The 17177-nt window shown below is 43.4% G+C and overlaps 5 non-coding genes across 5 annotated transcripts; all 5 read right to left on the bottom strand.

Moving 5' to 3' along the window:
- Positions 1–3790: 3790 nt before the first annotated feature.
- trnae-cuc lies at positions 3791–3862 on the bottom strand. The gene has a single exon. It is a non-coding gene; the product is annotated as a tRNA-Glu (tRNA).
- A 7230-nt stretch (positions 3863–11092) lies between these two features.
- On the bottom strand, positions 11093–11164 carry trnae-cuc. The gene has a single exon. It is a non-coding gene; the product is annotated as a tRNA-Glu (tRNA).
- Positions 11165–12636: 1472 nt separating this feature from the next.
- On the bottom strand, positions 12637–12708 carry trnae-cuc. Its single transcript has one exon. It is a non-coding gene; the product is annotated as a tRNA-Glu (tRNA).
- A 1192-nt stretch (positions 12709–13900) lies between these two features.
- trnae-cuc lies at positions 13901–13972 on the bottom strand. Its single transcript has one exon. It is a non-coding gene; the product is annotated as a tRNA-Glu (tRNA).
- A 3000-nt stretch (positions 13973–16972) lies between these two features.
- On the bottom strand, positions 16973–17044 carry trnae-cuc. The gene has a single exon. It is a non-coding gene; the product is annotated as a tRNA-Glu (tRNA).
- Between the last annotated feature and the right edge of the window lie 133 nt (positions 17045–17177).

A 17177-nucleotide genomic window follows, 5' to 3' on the forward strand; every position in this document is an offset into this window, starting at 1 on the left:
CTGTTGTTTGTTATAACCATAGAAATAGAATGAACATTTACATACATCTTATTTATATGCTTGTAACACAGACTGAAATATGTACACATGGCCAGGACCTATAGAGAGGTGTACCGCCAGGGGACCTTAATTCGAAAAAAATATGAGCGGTAGTGAACGGAGAAAGACAAATTATTTTTTGATCCTGTTTGAATTGAGCCATGAATTACACATATGATGTTCGTCAGTTTAATAGATAATTTTGCAAGTCAAGAAAGTCTCAGTCTATTGTAAAAGCAGCTACACACCGGGCCGATAATCGACGGTCGGACAGTCTGGCGAGGTCGGTGACTCGAGTCTGTTCGGTGTGTTCCGTGCCGTCGTCCGTTGGAGGAGCCGTCGGCCTTCATTTTGGCCGACCTGACATGTTCAGTCAGAGACAGGACAGTTGGGACTCACCGGGAAATGGCGAGCGGGATGAGCGTGACTAGAGTCTCTCAAAATCTGACGAAAATCTTTTAAACTGACCTTTGTTGATCTGAAATGAAGACAGATTCAGCAACTGCACGGCCTATTTCTCTCTTAAAAGACCTTTCTTTTTGATGTTGCCTATTCTTAATTTTTATATTGAACTGTGAATTTTATTCTTGTATTTTATCTTGTATTATATTTGTATTCGTCAATATTTCACTTTATTTTTTATTTCCTATCTTGCTCTTTGCTTTTTAATGTTTAATATTTTATGTAAGGCACTTTGAGTTGCCCTGTGCTGAAATGTGCTATATAAATAAAGTTGCCTTGCCTTGCCTTTAAATGTTTTCAGAAACACGTTTCGGTGAACTATTTTAGTACAATATGAGATCGTATTCTGAATGAGTCGCCAGTAATGGCTGTTTGAAAAATCCCAAATCCGGAAGCAGAAGCCAGACCCACGTGACGCGTTCGTCCAATCAGCTGCCGGTTTTCATTTTTTGGGCGACAATACAGATTAGCGCCGCCTGCTGTTATGGAGACGTATTACGGCTCGTCTCTTCGGTGTGTTCTGAGGAACTTTTTGGACCAACTCGGGGAGACTGATCTGTCACACTGCCGAGGGTCGGCCGTCTGGTTGGTGTGTAACGGCCGTTAAACTGTTGAAGTATAAGACTGTGAAAATACGTCATTAGAAAGACTACACACTTCAAAGTCTCATGGATGACGCCTCGCTGAAGCTACGATGTCTGTGTGTATCGTACCAGGGATGAAACGTTACTCACGTGAGCAGAGGATCTCGACCATCCTTACGCTTCTCTGCTGAAACACATCAGGTAAGGTAGCGCTGATGTGGAACAGCGCTAAGATAGCTAGCTAGCGAGCAAGCCGAGCATCAAGCAAGGTGACGTAAATTGTTTGAGGTGAGAGATGTAGTTCACTAAGCGATCTCACACAAAACCTAATGTTCAACTTCTTTACGTCAAATTGTTTATCTCTTGACATGTAAAGTTATCTTTTAAATTTACACTCATCATTTGTGAAATGCACAATTTGAACCGGACCAAAACATAATTATTATCTCTCCATTGACTCCCATTCATATTTTTCATTAACTGAATTCACATAGGAATCGGAAAAGCAGCCCAAGAAACTTAAAGCTGCACTTTTGAAAATGTGTTACATTAATGATAATTAAGAGATTAAGGCTGGTTACACACTGGCTGCGTGGTGTGAGCGTGGCGTTTCTGTCGCGTGGCGGCTGCGTGGCGTTTTCTGTGTCTTTTCACACCAGAAAGGTGTCTGACGCGGCGCTGCTGCTGCTGCTGCTAGCCTTGTCTGGACACATGGATGTTTCCTATAAACATAAATATATACTGATCTGATTACAGCAAAGACAACGTCGGCAGTATTGACGGCAAAATAGGCTCCAGAATATTTGGTTCTGTATTGACAGGTGTAATATTAGAAAATCATTTTTTTTTTTTAAATGACATATCTGCATTTATATCAAAACCGAGACTTTCAAACATCAACATGTCATTTATTAATATGTATTTGTGTCAAAATGACATATAAACATCTTTTCCTATTCTATTTTGCCTGGAAACGCTTCCAACATGCTTGCATGTCGCGTGAAAAATAGGCGGCGGTCCTATTTCTAGCATGCACACGTTTAGTCAATTTGTTTATCTCTTGACAAATTTACACACATCATTTGTGAAATGCACAATTCGAACCGGACCAAAACATAATTATTATCTCTCCATTGACTCCCGTTCATATTTTTTCGAAAGATAGCTCCCATGGACCGGAGGTAGAAGGGTGTGACTTCGGCTCTCTATACATGTGTAGCCAGGTGAACAAGGGTTTCCTCCTTAAGAAGTATTATGTAGTTTGCTTGTGGGATTAGTACTGTAGTAGCGTTCTTTTTCCCTCAAGGGGGCATTGTTATGCTATGAGTAGCGGGCAAGGCAAATCTCGCGTTAGCGCCTAGTTTTGCAGAGACACCAGAAACAAGGAAATGGCGGTACCAGTAGGTGACTGACCAAGGGGGTAAGCTTCTCCTCACAACCATAGACTATAGCGTAGCTCCAATGGTGCCATTTTGATGCTTACAAGCACTCACCCCCCGTTAGCATCCCATTGACTGCCATTCATTTTGACGTCACTTTGACAGAGAATAACTTTACATCTGAAGAGTTTAAAGACTCTATTTGTCCATTGTTTATTTCTAAAGAAACACAACAATGTATAAAAGGTCACATCTACGTCTTCAAGCTCAGTTGGAGGATGCTCAGTAACGCTCAGCCATCACCGGGAAAGTGACTTCTAATATCCTTCACTGGTCTCCGTCCAGAGCAACGGGATCAATTGGTCCATTATGTATACAGTCTATGTGACTGACTGCCATGGTGTGGATTTCTGTTCATGTGTAAGGTAAATATCCATATAAAGTTCGGTAAAATATGAAAATGGTTAAAAGTGTTAGCAGATGAGATAATGGTTAATTTAGAAGACTTAGGGTTGATGAATGATGATTTTGTATTCCTGACGATTTCTGTAGATCTGTAAATGAGTTTTGTGTACGTATCTCCGCCACGCTGAGGGCAAAACTGAACAGCGGGGTTAGCGTGAGTAATGCTAAAGTACATGTATAAGCAGAATTATCTCATAACAATGTATGCTGACTGTTTAAATAAGCTATGTCCATTTGTATGTTTTCTGCTTAATCTAGAGGGGAGATATATGCGTGTTGAAATCCAGGTGTGTGTGTGTCTTGGAGCATAGGCTGCACACTGGAGTGAAAGTGAGTTCTGAATTGTAAGAATGTTTGTGGGAGAATATGTGGTTAAGAAGGTATTTTTATATTTCTCATGGAATCGAAGAATTTTATTTGGAAGTGAGTTGTGTGGCTTAACAAATGTGCTTAACAAATGTTTTTTTTATTTTCTTGATTTAGAGAAGTTAGCTAACGTCTGAGGTTCAGTTTAATGAAGTTGATCAATATGAGTTTGAGCCTGGGTTCTGCTGCTGGGGGTAGCCCCCACCAGTGTTCATCAAGTGCTAACTGTTAAAGCTGATGGTTTTGTCAGACAAGGAAAAAGGGAAATGTTATCATTCTGTTTGGTTGTAACTATAATTGTCCTAAAAAAAAAATCAGTATTAACGCTGTTCTTTATTAAGGAATAAAAACCCACAACAAAAATAAGTTTATTTGTGTTCGGTCTCATTCGAGAGATGTCAGAGTGAGGGGTCTGCCCTTTCAAGGACCTCTGAGCTGGTCTGCACGGGGACCTGAACCACCGACCCTTCCTGACAACCACCCCCCAAAAGGAAGTTCCCTGACCGGGAATCAAACCCGGGCCGCGGCGGTGAGAGCGCCGAATCCTAACCACTAGACCACCAGGGAGGACACTCTATTTCTATCTATATAGCACATTTCATTAAACAGTCAACTTAATGTGTTTATGTTTTTCATAATTTAATTATCAACAGGTGCCTACTATATTTTCCCACAATGGCTAGCTGCGTATAAAAGGCTCCATTACCTTGTATCTCACGTCATGGCTCCGTAGCAGACGTTTTCCTAAAAATAGGCTAACGATTGTGTCATAACCACGGGACTTTCTGTCGCATAGTAGAGGAATTACCCAAGGGGGTAAGCCTCTCTCCACAATCCATAGCTCCTATGGCGCCATTTTGATGCTACCTATTTTGGCATCACTTTGACAGCGAATAACTTTACATCTGAAGCGTTTAAAGACTCTATTTGTCCATTGTTTATTTCTAAAGAAACATGACAATGTATAAAAGGCTCCATTACCTTGTATCTCACGTTATGGCTCCGTAGCAGACGTTTTTATAAAAATAGGCTAACGATTGGGTCATAACCACGAGACTTACTGTCTCATAGTAGAGGAATTACCGTATAGTACAGGAGAAGCTCGCAGGCAGTTTGGACTTACATTAGCTGTTTAAGTTTAATTACTAATTTTAACTATCATTTTAGTGATCAATAATTAGCCTGTGTCTATGTTATCTCCTTACATATACCTACGCTCTCCGTCTCTGCTAGATTGGGAATGATTGAGATTTCTCTTGGCACAGCTACCAGAAGACTTCCCAATTTCAGACAGGTTGTCAGCACTTTTACTTTTCTCCGCCATGTTTCATGAAACAGTGATGCCGTGGCGTGATGCTAGCAGCTAGCAGCTGACCTGATGACAGCAGGGTCCCAGGTTAAGAGGTCACGGAGGTTTGGCCTACTAAGTAGCCTGCCTACAATGTTAAGCGAGAACTAAAATATATAGTTTTTATACAGACTTTTGTATACATTATATATTCTAGTGTATTATCATAATTTGTTTAACATGTGCACATATTTATTTTTTTACCTCAACCTCAAACCAGATAAAGACTTGCGCCGCCCCCCTGAGGGGTCCCCGGACCCCAGGTTGGGAACCACTGCTTTAAAGGACCTCTGAGCAGTTTGGAGTTTGGGGTTGCCAGTGTCCAGGAGGTGAACCGTCCTCTCGAGCTTCCTGTCCACACTCAGTCTGCACGGGGACTTGAACCACCGACCCTTCCTGACCACCACCCCCCAAAACTCAGTTCCCTGACTGGGAATCTAACCCGGGACGCAGCGGTGAGAGCGCCGAATCCTAACCACTAGACCACCAGGGAGCACACTCTCTGTGCGCATGTAACAAAACCAAACTGCCTGTAGTGATGAATTATATAAAGAATTATAATCTAAAAATTTCGTAGACCACCGGCCCTCGGGCGGCGGTGGAGAGATGAATGTTCGGAAATAAGAGGTTGCTGTGGCCCGCCGTACAGGTTATTTAGACCAGTGTGCAGCCTATGCTCCAAGACACACACACACACACACCTGGATTTAAACACGCATATATCTCCCCTCTAGATTAAGCAGAAAACATACAAATGGACATAGCTTAATTAAACAGTCAGCATACATTGTTATGAGATAATTCTGCTTATACATGTACTTTAGCATTACTCACGCTAACCCCGCTGTTCAGTTTTGCCCTCAGCGTGGCGGAGATACGTACACAAAACTCATTTACAGATCTACAGAAATCGTCAGGAATACAAAATCATCATTCATCAACCCTAAGTCTTCTAAATTAACCATTATCTCATCTGCTAACACTTTTAACCATTTTCATATTTTACCGAACTTTATATGGATATTTACCTTACACAGAAACAGAAATCCACACCATGGCAGTCAGTCACATAGACTGTATACATAATGGACCAATTGATCCCGTTGCTCTGGACGGAGACCAGTAAAGGATATTAGAAGTCACCTTTCCGGTGATGGCTGAGCGTTACTGAGCATCCTCCAACTGAGCTTGAAGACGTAGATGTGACGTGAACAACCTGTCTGAAAGTTGGAAGTCTTCTGGTAGCTGTGCCAAGAGAAATCTCAATCATTCCCAATCTAGCAGAGACGGAAAGCGTAGGTATATGTAAGGAGATAACATAGGTACAGGCTAATTATTGATCACTAAAATGCTAGTTAACATTAGAAATTAAACTTAAACAGCTAATGTAAGTCCAAACTGCCTGCGAGCTTCTCCTGTACTATACGGTAATTCCTCTACTATGAGACAGTAAGTCCCGTGGTTATGACACAATCCTTAGCCTTGTTAGGGTTAGGGTTAACCCTAACAAGGCTAACGATTGTGTCATAACCCAAACCCTAACCCAGATATACACTAGAGCCTGACCATGCAAAGCTTTATAAGTCAGAACCAAAACTTTAAATTTGATCCTGAAGTTAATCGGAAGCCAATGTAATGAATATAAAATCGGAGTGATGTGCGACATCCTGCTAGACCTGGTCAGCAGCCTTGCAGCAGAATTCTGGACTATTTGTAGACGGTCCTGGGACGATTTGCTAAGACAGGTGAAAATAGAGTTGCAGTAATCAAGCCGAGATGAAATAAAAGCATGAATGATCATCTCAAGCTCAGAATGTGAAACAGCTCCTCTAAAGTTTGGCAATATTCCTTAATTGAAAGAAACATGTGCGGGTCAGAGATTTAATATGTTGATCCAAGTACATGTTATTATCAAATATAACACCAAGATTTTTCAGTTTGGACTGAACAGCTGAGGACAAGGAGCCCAGCAGCTGATTAATCTTGGAAGCTAAAGTGTCCGGAGCAACAATAAGGACTTCGGTCTTATTTTCGTTGAGCTGTAGGAAGTTGTTTGCGAGCCAATCCTTGATCGAATTGAAACATTTAAGCAATTTCAACACTTTATCAGTGTCTTCTGGCTCAAAAGAGACATACAGCTGGATGTCATCTGCATAGAAGTGACTTGGCTTATTATATGTCCCAGGGGGAGCATGTACAATGCAAATAAAAGCGGACCTAACACAGAACCCTGCGGCACCCCACAGGAAAGGGCCGCAGTTTCTGAGGAATAGGGACCAGTCCTGTGGTCCTTGGCTTCTTGGGGACAGGGATGATGGTTGACTGTCTATCTCTAAAACAATTAGGCTAAAGTTTGATTATAATTCTTTATATAATTCATCACTACAGGCAGTTTGGTTTTATTACATGCTCACGGAGAGTGTGCTCCCTGGTGGTCTAGTGATCTCACCGCCGCGGCCCGGGTTCGATTCCCGGTCAGGGAACTGGCTTTTGGGGGATGGTTGTCAGGAAGGGTCGGCGGTTCAGGTCCCCGTGCAGACCAAGTGTGGACAGGAAGCTCGAGAGGACGGTTCACCTCCTGGACACTGGCAACCCCCGTAGACAGTAACACTCAAGGACAAAGAGACGCAGTAGACTTGCAGCGGAGACCAGTGAAGGCTATTAGAAGATCTTTCCCAGTGATGGCTGAACGTTACTGAGCAGCCTCCAACTGAGCTTGAAGACGTAGATGTGACGTGAGCAACCTGTCTGAAAGTTGGAAGTCTTCTGGTAGCTGTGCCAAGAGAAATCTCAATCATTCCCAATCTAGCAGAGACGGAGAGCGTAGCTATATGTAAGGAGATAACATAGGCACAGGCTAATTATTGATCACTAAAATACTAGTTAACATTAGTAATTAAACTTAAACAGCTAATGTAAGTCCAAACTGCCTGAGAGCTTCTCCTGTACTATACGGTAATTCCTCTACTATGAGACAGTAAGTCCCGTGGTTATGACACAATCGTTTGCCTATTTTTACAAAAACGTCTGCTACGGAGCCATAATGTGAGATAGTAATGGATCCTTTTATACGCAACGCAGCTAGCCATTGTGGGGAAATATAATTGCCACCTGTTGATAATTAAATTATGAAAATAATGAAAGCAAAGAGGTGTGTGAGGGCAGCAGTGTATGTCTATATGCACGTCATGGCTCCGTAGTAGACGTTTTCCTAAAAATAGGCTAACGATTGTGTCATAACCATGTGACTTTCTGTCGCATAGTAGAGGAAGTACCCAAGGGGGTAACCCTCTCTCCACAACCTGTAGCTCCTATGGCGCCATTTTGATGCTACCCAGCTCTCACCCGCCGTTCCATTCATTTTGGCATCACTTTGACAGCGAATAACTTTACATCTGAAGCGTTTAAAGACTTTATTTGTCCATTGTTTATTTCTAAAGAAACACGACAATGTATAAAAGGCTCCATTACATTGTATCTCACGTTATGGCTAAGTAGTAGACGTTTTTGTAAAAATAGGCTAACGATTGTGTCATAACCACACGATTTAGCCTAATTGTTTTAGAGATGGACAGTCAACCATCATCCTTGTCCCCAAGAAGCCAAGGACCACAGGACTGGTCCCTATTCCTCAGAAACTGCGGCCCTTTCCTGTGGGGTGCCGCAGCGTTCTGTGTTAGGTCCGCTTTTATTTGCATTGTACATGCTCCCCCTGGGACATATAATAAGCCAAGTTGGAGATATTTCTTATCACTTCTATGCAGATGACATCCAGCTGTATGTCTCTTTTGAACCAGAAGACACTGATAAAGTGTTGAAATTGCTTAAATGTTTCAATTCAATCAAGGATTGGCTCGCAAACAACTTCCTACAGCTCAACGAAAATAAGACCGAAGTCCTTATTGTTGCTCCGGACACTTTATCTTCCAAGATAAGTCAGCTGCTGGGCTCCTTGTCCTCAGCTGTTCAGTCCAAACTGAAAAATCTTGGTGTTATATTGATAATAACATGTACTTGGATCAACATATTAAATCTCTGACCCGCACATGTTTCTTTCAATTAAGGAATATTGCCAAACTTAAGAGGAGCTGTTTCACATTCTGAGCTTGAGATGATCATTCATGCTTTTATATCATCTCGGCTTGATTACTGCAACTCTATTTTCACCTGTCTTAGCAAATCGTCCCAGGACCGTCTACAAATAGTCCAGAATTCTGCTGCAAGGCTGCTGACCAGGTCTAGCAGGATGTCGCACATCACTCCGATTTTATATTCATTACATTGGCTTCCGATTAACTTCAGGATCAAATTTAAAGTTTTGGTTCTGACTTATAAAGCTTTGCATGGTCAGGCTCCAGTGTATATCTGGGTTAGGGTTTGGGTTATGACACAATCGTTAGCCTTGTTAGGGTTAGGGTTAACCCTAACAAGGGTTGCTTGAGTGTTACTGTCTACAGGGGTTGCCAGTGTCCAGGAGGTGAACCGTCATCTCGAGCTTCCTGTCCACACTGGGTCTGCACGGGGACCTGAACCGCCGACCCTTCCTGACAACCACCCCCCAAAAGTCAGTTCCCTGACCGGGAATTGAAGCCCGCAATGGCTAGCTGCGTATAAAAGGCTCCATCACCTTGTATCTCACGTTATGGCTCCGTAGTAGACGTTTTTGTAAAAATAGGCTAACGATTGTGTCATAACCACGGGACTTTCTGTCGCATAGTAGAGGTATTACCGTACAGTACAGGAGAAGCTCGCAGGCAGTTTAGACTTACATTAGCTGTTTAAGTTTAATTACTAATGTTAACTATCATTTTAGTGATCAATAATTAGCCTGTGTCCATGTTAGCTACGCTCTAAGTCTCTGCAAGATTGGGAATGATTGAGATTTCTCTTGGCACAGCTACCAGAAGACTTCCAACTTTCAGACAGGTTACTCACGTCACAGCTACGTCTTCAAGCTCAGTTGGAGGCTGCTCAGTAACGCTCAGCCATCACTGGAAAAGCGCTTCTAATTTCCTTCACTGGTCTCTGTTGCAAGTCTACGGCGTCTCTTTGTCCTTGAGTGTTACTGTCTACGGGGGTTGCCAGTGTCCAGGAGGTGAACCGTCCTCTCGAGCTTCCTGTCCACACTGGGTCTGCACGGGGACCTGAACCGCCGACCCTTCCTGACAACCACCCCCCAAAAGTCAATTCCCTGACCGGGAATTGAGGCCGGGCCGCGGCGGTGAGAGCGCCGAATCCTAACCACAAAACCACCAGGGAGCACACCCTCCATGAGCATGTAATAAAACCAAACTGCCTGTGGTGATGAATTATATAAAGAATTCGCATTGAGAGAGAGAGAGAGAAAGCACTACCAGCGTTGCTATCGCGGCTGGTAATCAGCTCTAGGCACAAAAGTTCGATTTCTGAAGTGGATTTGTAAATATGCCTTGTTTGTTTCTATATCTGTATTCCGAATGAATGAATAAAAAATGAAAAACCTCTACTGCAGCTCTCCCTCTCCTGTCCACCAGATGGGGAGGTTGTTCTGACAATAACGGAGCAGCTCCCCCCTGGACAACTGAATCCTGCTGAATATGAATGAGTGAGTTTGTGAGTTATTAAGTTACAACCAATCCCATGAAATGCTTTGCATCAAATATAGAAAAGGGGATTGACCTGTGTGTGTGATGTAGCCCTGTGATAGTCGCTTAGACTGAAAATAATATAGAGAGTGAGGAATGAAGACATGCAGTCAGGGAATAGTATAGCCTACTGCATATAGACATACACTGCTGCCCTCACACACCTCTTTGCGTTCATTATTTAAAAAATGTAATTATCAACAGGTGCCAATTATATTTTCCCACTATGGCTAGCTGCGTATAAAAGGCTCCATTACCTTGTATCTCACGTTATGGCTCCGTAGCAGACGTTTTTGTAAAAATAGGCAAACGATTGTGTCATAACCACGGGACTTACTGTCGCATAGTAGAGGAATTACCGTATAGTACAGGAGAAGCTCGCAGGCAGTTTGGACTTACATTAGCTGTTTAGGTTTAATTACTAATGTTAACTAGTATTTTAGTGATCAATAATTAGCCTCTGTTATCTCCTTACATATACCTACGCTCTCCGTCTCTGCTAGATTGGGAACGATTGTGATTTCTCTTGGCACAGCTACCAGAAGACTTCCAACTTTCAGACAGATTGCTCACGTCACATCTACGTCTTCAAGCTCAGTTGGAGGATGCTCAGTAACGCTCAGCCATCACCAGAAAAGTGCTTCTAATTTCCTTCACTGGTCTCCTTTGCAAGTCTACTGCGTCTCTTTGTCCATTAATGTTACCGTCTACGGGGGTTGCCAGTGTCCAGGAGGTGAACCGTCCTCTCGAGCTTCCTGTCCACACTTGGTCTGCACGGGGACCTGAACCACCGACCCTTCCTGACAACCATCCCCCAAAAGCCAGTTCCCTGACCGGGAATCGAACCCGGGCCGCGGCGGTGAGAGCGCCGAATCCTAACCACTAGACCACCAGGGAGCACACTCTCCGTGAGCATGTAATAAAACCAAACTGCCTGTAGTGATGAATTATATAAAGAATTATAATCAAACTTTAGCCTAATTGTTTTAGAGATGGACAGTCAACCATCATCCTTGTCCCCAAGAAGCCAAGGACCACAGGACTGGTCCCTATTCCTCAGAAACTGCGGGCCTTTCCTGTGGGGTGCCGCAGAGTTCTGTGTTAGGTCCGCTTTTATTTGCATTGTACATGCTCCCCCTGGGACATATAATAAGCCAAGTTAGAGATATTTCTTATCACTTCTATGCAGATGACATCCAGCTGTATGTCTCTTTTGAGCCAGAAGACACTGTTGAAATTGCTTAAATGTTTCAATTCGATCAAGGATTGGCTCGCAAACAACTTCCTACAGCTCAACGAAAATAAGACCGAAGTCCTTATTGTTGCTCCGGACACTTTAGCTTCCAAGATTAATCAGCTGCTGGGCTCCTTGTCCTCAGCTGTTCAGTCCAAACTGAAAAATCTTGGTGTTATATTTGATAATAACATGTACTTGGATCAACATATTAAATCTCTGACCCGCACATGTTTCTTTCAATTAAGGAATATTGCCAAACTTAAGAGGAGCTGTTTCACATTCTGAGCTTGAGATGATCATTCATGCTTTTATATCATCTCGGCTTGATTACTGCAACTCTATTTTCACCTGTCTTAGCAAATCGTCCCAGGACCGTCTACAAATAGTCCAGAATTCTGCTGCAAGGCTGCTGACCAGGTCTAGCAGGATGTCGCACATCACTCCGATTTTATATTCATTACATTGGCTTCCGATTAACTTCAGGATCAAATTTAAAGTTTTGGTTCTGACTTATAAAGCTTTGCATGGTCAGGCTCCAGTGTATATCTGGGCTAGGGTTTGGGTTATGACACAATCGTTAGCCTTGTTAGGGTTAACCCTAATAAGGCTAACGATTGTGTCATAACCACGGGACTTACTGTCGCATAGTAGAGGAATTACCGTATAGTACAGGAGAAGCTTGCAGGCAGTTTGGACTTACATTAGCTGTTTAAGTTTAATTACTAATGTTAACTAGCATTTTAGTGATCAATAATTAGCCTGTGTCCATGTTATCTCCTTAGATTTACCTACGCTCTCCGTCTCTGCAAGATTGGGAATGATTGAGATTTCTCTTGGCACAGCTACCAGAAGACTTCCAACTTTCAGACAGATTGCTCACGTCACATCTACGTCTTCAAGCTCAGTTGGAGGATGCTCAGTAACGCTCAGCCATCACTGGAAAAGTGCTTCTAATTTCCTTCACTGGTCTCCTTTGCAAGTCTACTGCGTCTCTTTGTCCATTAATGTTACCGTCTACGGGGGTTGCCAGTGTCCAGGAGGTGAACCGTCCTCTCGAGCTTCCTGTCCACACTTGGTCTGCACGGGGACCTGAACCGCCGACCCTTCCTGACAACCATCCCCCAAAAGCCAGTTCCCTGACCGGGAATCGAACCCAGGCCGCGGCGGTGAGAGCGCCGAATCCTAACCACTAGACCACCAGGGAGCACACTCTCTGTGAGCATGTAATAAAACCAAACTGCCTGTAGTGATGAATTATATAAAGAATTCGCATTGAGAGAGAGAGAGAGAGAAAGCACTACCAGCGTTGCTATCGCGGCTGGCAATCAGCTCTAGGCACAAAAGTTCGATTTCTGAAGTGGATTTGTAAATATGCCTTGTTTGTTTCTATATCTGTATTCTGAATGAATGAATAAAAAATGAAAAACCTCTACTGCAGCTCTCCCTCTCCTGTCCACCAGATGGGGAGGTTGTTCTGACAATAACGGAGCAGCTCCCCCCTGGACAACTGAATCCTGCTGAATATGAATGAGTGAGTTTGTGAGTTATTAAGTTACAACCAATCCCATGAAATGCTTTGCATCAAATATAGAAAAGGGGATTGACCTGTGTGTGTGATGTAGCCCTGTGAGAGTCGCTTAGACTGAAAATAATATAGAGAGTGAGGAATGAAGACATGCAGTCAGGGAATAGTATAGCCTACTGCATATAGACATACACTGCTGCCCTCACACACCTCTTTGCGTTCATTATTTAAAAAATGTAATTATCAACAGGTGCCAATTATATTTTCCCACTATGGCTAGCTGCGTATAAAAGGCTCCATTACCTTGTATCTCACGTTATGGCTCCGTAGCAGACGTTTTTGTAAAAATAGGCAAACGATTGTGTCATAACCACGGGACTTACTGTCGCATAGTAGAGGAATTACCGTATAGTACAGGAGAAGCTCGCAGGCAGTTTGGACTTACATTAGCTGTTTAGGTTTAATTACTAATATTAAGTAGTATTTTAGTGATCAATAATTAGCCTCTGTTATCTCCTTACATATACCTACGCTCTCCGTCTCTGCTAGATTGGGAACGATTGTGATTTCTCTTGGCACAGCTACCAGAAGACTTCCAACTTTCAGAAAGGTTGCTCACGTCACATCTACGTCTTCAAGCTCAGTTGGAGGATGCTCAGTAACGCTCAGCCATCACCAGAAAAGTGCTTCTAATTTCCTTCACTGGTCTCCTTTGCAAGTCTACTGCGTCTCTTTGTCCATTAATGTTACTGTCTACGGGGGTTGCCAGTGTCCAGGAGGTGAACCGTCCTCTCAAGCTTCCTGTCCACACTTGGTCTGCACGGGGACCTGAACCGCCGACCCTTCCTGACAACCATCCCCCAAAAACCAGTTCCCTGACCGGGAATCGAACCCGGGCCGCGGCGGTGAGAGCGCCGAATCCTAACCACTAGACCACCAGGGAGCACACTCTACGTGAGCATGTAATAAAACCAAACTGCCTGTAGTGATGAATTATATAAAGAATTATAATCAAACTTTAGCCTAATTGTTTTAGAGATGGACAGTCAACCATCATCCTTGTCCCCAAGAAGCCAAGGACCACAGGACTGGTCCCTATTCCTCAGAAACTGCGGCCCTTTCCTGTGGGGTGCCGCAGCGTTCTGTGTTAGGTCCGCTTTTATTTGCATTGTACATGCTCCCCCTGGGACATATAATAAGCCAAGTTGGAGATATTTCTTATCACTTCTATGCAGATGACATCCAGCTGTATGTCTCTTTTGAACCAGAAGACACTGATAAAGTGTTGAAATTGCTTAAATGTTTCAATTCAATCAAGGATTGGCTCGCAAACAACTTCCTACAGCTCAACGAAAATAAGACCGAAGTCCTTATTGTTGCTCCGGACACTTTATCTTCCAAGATAAGTCAGCTGCTGGGCTCCTTGTCCTCAGCTGTTCAGTCCAAACTGAAAAATCTTGGTGTTATATTTGATAATAACATGTACTTGGATCAACATATTAAATCTCTGACCCGCACATGTTTCTTTCAATTAAGGAATATTGCCAAACTTAAGAGGAGCTGTTTCACATTCTGAGCTTGAGATGATCATTCATGCTTTTATATCATCTCGGCTTGATTACTGCAACTCTATTTTCACCTGTCTTAGCAAATCGTCCCAGGACCGTCTACAAATAGTCCAGAATTCTGCTGCAAGGCTGCTGACCAGGTCTAGCAGGATGTCGCACATCACTCCGATTTTATATTCATTACATTGGCTTCCGATTAACTTCAGGATCAAATTTAAAGTTTTGGTTCTGACTTATAAAGCTTTGCATGGTCAGGCTCCAGTGTATATCTGGGTTAGGGTTTGGGTTATGACACAATCGTTAGCCTTGTTAGGGTTAGGGTTAACCCTAACAAGGGTTGCTTGAGTGTTACTGTCTACAGGGGTTGCCAGTGTCCAGGAGGTGAACCGTCATCTCGAGCTTCCTGTCCACACTGGGTCTGCACGGGGACCTGAACCGCCGACCCTTCCTGACAACCACCCCCCAAAAGTCAGTTCCCTGACCGGGAATTGAAGCCCGCAATGGCTAGCTGCGTATAAAAGGCTCCATTACCTTGTATCTCACGTTATGGCTCCGTAGCAGACGTTTTTGTAAAAATAGGCTAACGATTGTGTCATAACCACGGGACTTACTGTCGCATAGTAGAGGAATTATCGTATAGTACAGGAGAAGCTTGCAGGCAGTTTGGACTTACATTAGCTGCTTAAGTTTAATTACTAATGTTAACTAGCATTTTAGTGATCAATAATTAGCCTGTGTCCATGTTATCTCCTTAGATTTACCTACGCTCTCCGTCTCTGCAAGATTGGGAATGATTGAGATTTCTCTTGGCACAGCTACCAGAAGACTTCCAACTTTCAGACAGATTGCTCACGTCACATCTACGTCTTCAAGCTCAGTTGGAGTATGCTCAGTAACGCTCAGCCATCACTGGAAAAGTGCTTCTAATTTCCTTCACTGGTCTCCTATGCAAGTCTACTGCGTCTCTTTGTCCATTAATGTTACCGTCTACGGGGGTTGCCAGTGTCCAGGAGGTGAACCGTCCTCTCGAGCTTCCTGTCCACACTTGGTCTGCACGGGGACCTGAACCGCCGACCCTTCCTGACAACCATCCCCCAAAAGCCAGTTCCCTGACCGGGAATCGAAACCGGGCCGCTGCAGTGAGAGCGCTGAATCCTAACGACTAGACCAACAGGGAGTACACTCTCCGTGAGCATGTAATAAAACCAAACTGCCTGTAGTGATGAATTATATAAAGAATTCGCATTGAGAGAGAGAGAGAGAGAAAGCACTACCAGCGTTGCTATCGCGGCTGGCAATCAGCTCTAGGCACAAAAGTTTGATTTCTGAAGTGGATTTGTAAATATGCCTTGTTTGTTTCTATATCTGTATTCTGAATGAATGAATAAAAAATGAAAAACCTCTACTGCAGCTCTCCCTCTCCTGTCCACCAGATGGGGAGGTTGTTCTGACAATAACGGAGCAGCTCCCCCCTGGACAACTGAATCCTGCTGAATATGAATGAGTGAGTTTGTGAGTTATTAAGTTACAACCAATCCCATGAAATGCTTTGCATCAAATATAGAAAAGGGGATTGACCTGTGTGTGTGATGTAGCCCTGTGATAGTCGCTTAGACTGAAAATAATTTAGAGAGTGAGGAATGAAGACATGCAGTCAGGGAATAGTATAGCCTACTGCATATAGACATACACTGCTGCCCTCACACACCTCTTTGCGTTCATTATTTAAAAAATGTAATTATCAACAGGTGCCAATTATATTTTCCCACAATGGCTAGCTGCGTATAAAAGGCTCCATTACCTTGTATCTCACGTTATGGCTCCGTAGCAGACGTTTTTGTAAAAATAGGCTAACGATTGTGTCATAACCACGGGACTTACTGTCTCATAGTAGAGGAATTACCGTATAGTACAGGAGAAGCTCTCAGGCAGTTTGGACTTACATTAGCTGTTTAAGTTTAATTACTAATGTTAACTAGTATTTTAGTGATCAATAATTAGCCTGTGCCTATGTTATCTCCTTACATATACCTACGCTCTCCGTCTCTGCTAGATTGGGAACGATTGTGATTTCTCTTGGCACAGCTACCAGAAGACTTCCAACTTTCAGACAGATTGCTCACGTCACATCTACGTCTTCAAGCTCAGTTGGAGGATGCTCAGTAACGCTCAGCCATCACCAGAAAAGTGCTTCTAATTTCCTTCACTGGTCTCCTTTGCAAGTCTACTGCGTCTCTTTGTCCATTAATGTTACCGTCTACGGGGGTTGCCAGTGTCCAGGAGGTGAACCGTCCTCTCGAGCTTCCTGTCCACACTTGGTCTGCACGGGGACCTGAACCACCGACCCTTCCTGACAACCATCCCCCAAAAGCCAGTTCCCTGACCGGGAATCGAACCCGGGCCGCGGCGGTGAGAGCGCCGAATCCTAACCACTAGACCACCAGGGAGCACACTCTCCGTGAGCATGTAATAAAACCAAACTGCCTGTAGTGATGAATTATATAAAGAATTATAATCAAACTTTAGCCTAATTGTTTTAGAGATGGACAGTCAACCATCATCCTTGTCCCCAAGAAGCCA

This window comes from Sander lucioperca, chromosome 6 (assembly GCF_008315115.2).
Source record: "Sander lucioperca isolate FBNREF2018 chromosome 6, SLUC_FBN_1.2, whole genome shotgun sequence".
Taxonomy (NCBI): Eukaryota; Metazoa; Chordata; class Actinopteri; order Perciformes; family Percidae; genus Sander; species Sander lucioperca.